We start from the raw sequence: 8120 nt of genomic DNA, 5'->3' as shown, positions 1-8120 counted from the left end.
AAAACAAAAAACCAACCAACCAACCAACCAACCAACAAAAACTGTGACAGTGTAGAAAGTCAAATATGAGTGACCATGGCCCAGGAACATGGATTCAGGTTGCCTTCAAAATGGTGTAACTATTTCATGATTTTTTAAAATGCTAACAGAACAAAATAGTCAAAAGTCACTTAGAGTACCTTGGTGGAACCGGCAGCTTTGTAGATGTCAGCAAAGCAGATATAGTGGTTTGAATGAGAAATGGCTTCCATGGGCTCACATATTTGGACATTTAGTCCCCAAGGTGGGGTCTTATTGGGGGAAGTACTTCACTGAGACTGGCTTTGAGATGTTATAGCCTTTTCCCACTTCCTGTTCTGATCTTTCTGCTTCTGGTGTGCGGATGAAATGTGACCAGCTTCCTGGCTCTTGCTGCTCTGAGTCCATTATGCCTTCCCTGGCATTATGGACTCTAACCCTCTAAAACCCATAAGCCAAAATAAGGTCTTCCTTAAGTTGCTTTTGATCATGGTATTTTATCCCAGCATCAGAAAAGTAACTCATATCGTACTCTTTGGCACAGGCTCCAAATGACATCTGATAGTGTGCTCAGCTTTTGAGTTGCTGGAAGCTAGTGGATTGTTGGTATATCCCAAAGGATTTATACCAGATAGTCCCAAGATGTCAGGTCAGACACAGTAGTGGGCATAGATTGCTCATGGTCATCGCCTCTGGGCCTGCAGCAGCATAAAAGTCCTAGTTAGTCCATCTGCAGCGCAGACACTGTAATGCTGGGTGCAACAGTTTGATTTGGTTTGGTTTGAATTTTGTTTTTGTTTTCCGGGAATTTTGGTCCACAGCGCCCCCAGCTGACCAAGCATTTCATTTGCATGTAGAGGCCAAATATTGATTTTTTTGTTGTGTTTTTTGTTTGTTTGTTTGTTTGTTTGTTTTGTTCCATGGCACTAGAAAGCCTTGTTCCTAGTATTTGCTGAAGCTGAAGCTGGTGTGACAGGAAGGCGGTCCCAGAAAGGGAGAGGAAGAGGGAGAGGGAGAGGGAGAGGGAGAGGGAGAGGGAGAGGGACGACAGGGACAGGGACAGGGACAGGGACAGGGAGAGGGAGAGAAACAGTGGGTAAAGCCACTAAGGAAGAAGTCCCTGGACCACATCAAAGTTTAACAGCCATTATGACTCAGATCTGGTCTTTCTTCCCATCCATCTTTCCCTCCTCCCATCCATCTTCCCTCCCCTCCCATCTATCCTCCCCTCCTCTGTAACTGACATAATGTTTAAATGTGATGTGTACTCACATGGCGAGTATTATACCCACAAAGAACACAATCAAGAATACAGTATGGACTGAAGATATAAAGGCAGATGAGGGAAACAGGCTTTTTAACCAACTAAAGCCATATTTTAATAGATTAATTATATGTTTCCCTCTGCATCTACAGCTCCTTGTACATTAAAAAACAGTTGTTTAATGTTTAGACTACTCAAAATAATTTATTATCTTTTAATTTTAGTTTTTCTGAAGTTTAAAGTTTGATTGTAGAATTATAAGTTTATAAGAAGTGCTAGTTTTAGTTTTAGGAAAGATTAATCTTCAATACCTAAATCAATTGTAATTCCTCTTTGTGATTAACAATTTTATTTGTTCTATTATTTTGGTATTACATCAGATTCACTTTGAAGACGAAAATAGAAACTCATGTTAGAGAAGACTCCAGATGACAGTATAGTGCAGTATCACTTTCAATTTCTTTTTAGCAAAATACAGTTTTAACTTCTCTCTCTCTCTCTCTGCTTGATAGTTCCTTGAAAATTTTCCTTATAAACTTTAGAAATATTTTTCCTAAAATAGTTAGTTTTGTAAAAATCAAAGAAAGCTATATTTAAAAACCAGAAGACATGGACATCATGTATTCAATATCTAACAGTTATAAATACAACATGAAATATACACATTCCTGTGTTATCTTAGCACAGATAACCCTTTTGCCATTGATGTCTTGGTATAATGTCATTGAGAAACTGCCTTTGCTCAAAGCATTGACTTCTCACTCACGAAAAAGGCAACTAAAACACTGATTTAAAGTCAGACATTTCTGTTTTCATCCAGTTTATCATTTCCTTTACATTTGGGTCATCAGTTCAATCATTTAATGGGTATCTATTTAAATTAGTTTATTCCTTTTTAAGGCTGAAGGCTCAGAGATGAATTATTGTTGCAAATGCAGTGTGGAAGAGGGGATCTAAATCATATTTAAGATGTAATATAAGACATTAGTATTATTTGTAAATGTGACTTTTTTTTTTTAATCTGTAAGCTTCAAGCAGGCAAGTATAGGCTAGCAGTTAGTTTTATAATGACCTTTAAGACAAATTAGTTCTAAATTTTCAGAGTTGTATTTTGCTCAGGCTTGAGCAAAATAAGGACCTTGAAAACACTGTTTTTCAAAAATGATTAGAAGTCAAAATTATACTCAAAATGCTTACATTCACATGCATGTCTGCACATACACACATATACACACATACACACTCATGCATGCATGTACCCTTATGAATGCACACCCCCCCACACACACATCTTAAGTTAGACATGGCAAGAACAGTAATCCTAGTACACAATAAATTAAAAATGTAAGCTGCAGAGTCCACAAATTTGTTGCTCAGTTATCAGTTAATTTTAGAGATAGAATCTTGTCTCAGAATGTGTTAGACACAAAAGTGTCTATAAAAATGATCATATAAGCGGTGATCATTAACACACATGACATGACACCAATAAATCAGAGTGTCTTGGAAAGATGGAGAGTTTCACCACTTTGAGACGAAACAAAGGCTGAACAAGAGTCACAGGGAGGCTTGTCAAGCCGACTCAGGGGAGTAACTGTAGCTATCTCTGGCTACTTTGTGGATTCTTCTTTCTCCACCCCTTTTCTCCCACCCTTTCAACCCCCTAACCCTAGACAGGAGAGAAAAAAGGATAGAGGGGAAAGGGGGCGACATTATCGTTAAACTACTTCCTGCTGCTTAGGGGAGTTGAGTTCCTTGGGGCAAGTTTGATCTTCAGTCGGGATATCTAGTTTCTTCTTCTGGTTTCTTCTTTGTGCATGACTATTTAACAAACCACGACCAACAGCAACCAAGAACAGGCAACAACCCACCCCACCTCTCGGGGCCCTGGCATTTATATACCCTCGGAATAGTTCCCAGAAATCTCAATGTCACACAATCACAGAAACTATCTGTTGCTAGCAAAATGACACCCCTGCTAGATAGAGCACAAGGCAAGTCATCGTCATCTGCTGTGGACAATCTGAAGCAGCCCCATATTCCACACCTGGGATTAAAATGAAAACATATTCTTATAATATTTCTGTTTTTTAGACAAATCAAAGTCCCCAAACTGTCACTACAAGTAAGCATCTCTATTCCACAGCCACACGGCAGGGAGATGTTTCACAGATGTAAAGCTTATCCTAGAGCAGACTGCTAGCTAGCATCTTCTGCTGAAAATAAAGAGAAAGAGGTCTGGTCAGGGAAGGCTAAGTAAAGGAAGGAATTGAAAATTACATTACTCAGAATTTAGCTCTGGCACAGCCTCTAGAATTTTTGTATTAATTTCCTTTTCATCTTTAACATCTCTTATTAACTTAAATGTAGTTCCCAAGGCACCCTGGGAGCTTCCATGATCCATCACTGAACCCTACCCAGGTACCACATGAAGAAACCCAGTAGATCTCAAAGGACAAGGACAGTTCAAGTGAGCTGCTTATTCCTATATCCCCAACCTGCAGCAGGTCCATCCCTGAAGCAAAGCTGCCCAAGTGACTGGTCACTCAGGTCAACACATGACTGAGTCAAGCAGAAGCTAGAAGAACATCTCCACTGAGCCCAGCCACATGCCACCCACAGAACTCTGAGTGAGTCCATTAAGTAATGAGCTGTTTAGTTTTGGAGTATATGTTGCATATCAAAAGCTAACTGATATAAACAAAGAGATGATAGTCTATCATTCTTGGGTTCATAGTAAGACAGGTAATACTTTTTTTTTTTTTTAATTTTGTATCTTTTCTTTTACTTTATGTATGAATGGTTTGCCTTATATGTCTGTTTGCCACATGTGTGCCTGGTCAGAAGAGGGCATCAGAACCCCTGGAATAGGACGCCTGTAAGAAACTGGTTGCTGGGAACTGAACCTGGGTCCTCTACAAGAGCAGCTGGTGCTGGTAACCGCTGAGCCATCTCTCCAGCCCCCTAATACTTTGTATTGTTAAGTAGCCCAGAGCAGAGTCTTCAAGTTACATGATTAATGCCTGTGATTATTCTTCTTACTGACCAGGGGCAGCCTTACAAACAAATGTAGTGACTCCCAAAACTGTCACTACAAGTAACCATCTCTACTCCACAGCCACATGGCAGGGAGATCCTAGCATTGAGGAAGTGACAGGATCACTTCCCAGAACTGTCCAGCCTTCTAGCTTAGTCCCAGCTTGCCATGGCTATGGCACACCTGACGGCTCAGTCTGTTCTATGATGCTCATAGCCCACAGCCCACAGCCCACACCCTAATTGACCTTACCCTTCTCCTCTCACACCAGTCTCCCACCTACCTAGGGATAGCTGGTTTCATATCCAGACCTTTTAATATCTGTTGATATCATTATCAAACATATTTTACTTGTACAACCACTCTGAAAGTCAATCTGACAGTTTCTCAGAAAATTGAAAATATTTCTACCTGAAGACCCAGCTATACCACTCCTGGGCATATTCCCAAAAGATGCTCCACCATCCCACAAGGACACGTGCTCCACTATGTTCACAGCAGCTTCATTCGTAATAGCCCCAAACCAGAAACAACCCAGATGCCCCTCAACTGAAGAACGGATACAAAAAATGTGGTTCATTTACACAATGGAATACTCAACTGTTAAAAAAAAAAAAAAGGATAGAATGAAATTTGCAGGCAAATGGATGGAACTAGCAAATATCATCCTGAGTGAGGTAACTCAGACCCAAAAGGACATACGTAGTATGTACTCGCTAATAAGTGGATACTAGCTTTAAAGTACAGGATAATGATGCTACCAAAGAAGCAAAATAACAAGGAAGGCCAAAGCAGAAATGCCTGAATTTCACTCAGAAGGGGAAATAAAATAGTCATTGGAGGCAGATGGAGGTGGGGAATAGAGTGGGAGAGGGGAGGGAGAGGGCAATGGGAGAGACATTATCTTTAGGACTCAGAGACCTGGGATGGGGGAGACTCCGAGGAGTCTGTGGGGTGGCTCTAGCTGAGACTCCTAGCAGTGGGGGATGTGGAACCTGAAGTAGCCACCTCCAACTGATGACTGGCCCAACTTGAGATCCATCCTATGGGCAAGAAGCAATCCCTGACACTGTTGATGATACTCTGCCATGCTTGCAGACAGGAGCCTAGCATAACTGTCCTTGGAGAGGTTCTACCCAGAAGCTGGCCAAAACAGATGCAGAGAACCACAGCCAAACATCAGAAGGAGCTCGGGGAGTCTTGTGAAAAAGTTGGGGGAAGGATAGAGGGACCCAGAGGGGATAGGAACTCCATGGGAAGATCAACAGAGTCAACTAACCTGGACCCTTGGGAGCTTCCAGAGACTGAACTACCAACCAAAAAGCATACTCGAGCTGGACCTAGGCCCCCCACATATATACCAGATATACAGCTTGGTCTTCATGTGGATCCCCCAACAACTAGAGCAGGGGCTGTCCCTAAATCTGTTAGGCACCAGGGTCTATGAATCCTGTTCCCATAACTGGGCTGCCTTGTCTTGCCTCAGTGAGAGAGGATGAGTCTAGTCCTGCAGTGACTTGATGTGTCAGGGTGGGGTGATACCCAAGGGTCCTCCCCCTTCTCAGAGGAAAAGGGGAGGGGGATTGAGTGGGGAGGCTGGGGGGAGGGCGCTGTGATTAGGATGTAAAGAGAATGAATAAATTAATTAATAAAAAAACCACAACATAACCCAACATGTTTTATTTAATTGAGAAGTCAACCAACAAATGAGAAGTCTGGAGTATTCATTTTATGGAACCCAAGACGGCGGCTTTGCCCAGGTCCACTGGTAATTGGTGCCTTTAGAGTTGCTAATGACATGGGGTGAGTTATTCATAAAAGTAGGAGAGATACTCCAACAGGTAAGAGCCCTTACTGCTCTTCCAGAGGATCTGAGTTCTGTTTCCCAGTACCCATATCAAGTGGTTTACAATTGTCTGTAACTCCAGATCTGAGAGGATCCACTACCTTTGGCCTTCTTGGGCAACTGTACTCATGTGCACATTAAACAACAACAACAACAATAATAAAAACAGGCTGGGGAAAATTCAGGTGTTCTAGGAGTCTGTCCTCAGACTCCAGCAAATCTGCTTGTTCTCCCTTTACTGTAGAACTGGGGACAGATGAGGAACCACAAAGGAGGCTCAGTGGGTGTGCTGATAGTCATTAAGTATTTCCTACCTGTCAAGCACACTCTGAGCTTTCTGTCGGTACTAAACTATTACGTAAAATCCGAGGAGAATGGCAGCTCTTAAAATCCGAGGAGAATGGCAGCTCTTGCTAGTGGGGGCAGAGGCAAAACAATGCAACTGTGATTCAGATTAAAATAAAAGCTTAGGGTGTGGGTGCCATTGTGACTTATTTTTGAAGTAAGATGCACACAGTGCATAGGTCCTAAGCATGTCACGGCGGGCTCCTATGGTGTGGTGACCCCACCCCCCACCCCTCCACCCCCCCGTTTACCAGATCAGAGAGCAGTATTCTCTCCCCAGTGGTTCTTCAGGTTCTGTGTCAAAGAAACTAGAAATAGTTTTAGACTGAAGTTGTTTCTTGAATGAGGAAATGCTTCCCCCTAGAGGCCATCTCAGGAATTGTTCCCTCTCTGGGTCTGCGGCAAGCCTAGTCTAAGCAGCCTTCAAGGGACCTGATACATTTGAAATCACCATCTCTATGCTCCATCCTCCGCACCTCTTGCCCCATCACCTCCTGCTCCTCTTTCCTGTATTACTTTTTCAAGCGTTTGCACTTACACGATTCAACCTTCCACAGCGCACTGATTATCTGTCTCGTTTATCTTGTTGAATCTTCTCTGGAAATAAGGCCTTCGGAAAGCAGGGAAAAAACAGGTCTGTGTTGTTCATTGGTGTATTCTCAGCCCCGAACAGAGCCAGGCATACTATATATCCCTCTATAAGTACACCAACTGGCACTGACAGCCCCTGTGCCAGCCCTGTCCAGGATGGGACATTCAAGTCCTGATTGACTCAATGCACAGACTTCTCTGCAGGTCTTCCCACTTGTGGAGGGGACCATGTTTCTCCTGAGACTGTCAGGCCTCTCCAGGGCTTGACTGTGCAGGAAGAGCCTTGGCCGGAGCCCCTGGCCTCCCCGGTGTGTGTCTGTTCAGTGGCCAGGCAGGCTGAGAACAGCGTTGTGCTTTTGTCAAGCTAGAAGAATGTGGCCCCAGTGAACCTGAGTCCCACAGAGAAGCCAGCTGGGAAGCTTTGGATAAAACACCATCATGAAGGCTCAGCTCAGTGTCTGGAAAAGGTGAGGAGACTATACAATGGACACGGAGGTTCAGCCTAACGCGCGTCACATGATGTGCACTGGCCTTGGAATGATTCCTGTCGCTCAAAACAGTATTGTAGAATGTGAGTCAAATGCTTTCAGGGTGCAGGGAGGAGTCCAGTCGTAGCGACGGGTGGAGTAGAAAACAAAGGACTGGCTGCTTTGGTGGAGGAGAGCAAGGACAGATTCCCCAAGGCTAGCCTCGTTCCTCAGTATCACCTCCCATGCACCTCTCCGAAGCATCAACAGCTCCACTCTCAAGTATGAATGAAGCCCCTAGTGGTGGTTTGTGCTCTCATTTTACAGGGGCGGGGGGCAGGGAGGTATTTTACAGATGGGAACATGGGGGTCTACAGGCGTGGGGGAGGGTTTACTACAGCAGCCAGATAGCATCTCCCAGGGGAAATGTCCTCAGAGCTTTGTCAGCATTCCTGGTCTCTAGACTCCACGTTGTGCTGATAAAATGTCATCCTGAGAGGTTCCAATTATGTAGAATCCAATGGCCTCCTGGGAATCTTGCTTCAGCAGACA

The sequence above is a fragment of the Mastomys coucha genome, unplaced genomic scaffold, assembly GCF_008632895.1.
Source record: "Mastomys coucha isolate ucsf_1 unplaced genomic scaffold, UCSF_Mcou_1 pScaffold15, whole genome shotgun sequence".
NCBI lineage: Eukaryota > Metazoa > Chordata > Mammalia > Rodentia > Muridae > Mastomys > Mastomys coucha.
This window is presented reverse-complemented; position numbering follows the sequence as displayed.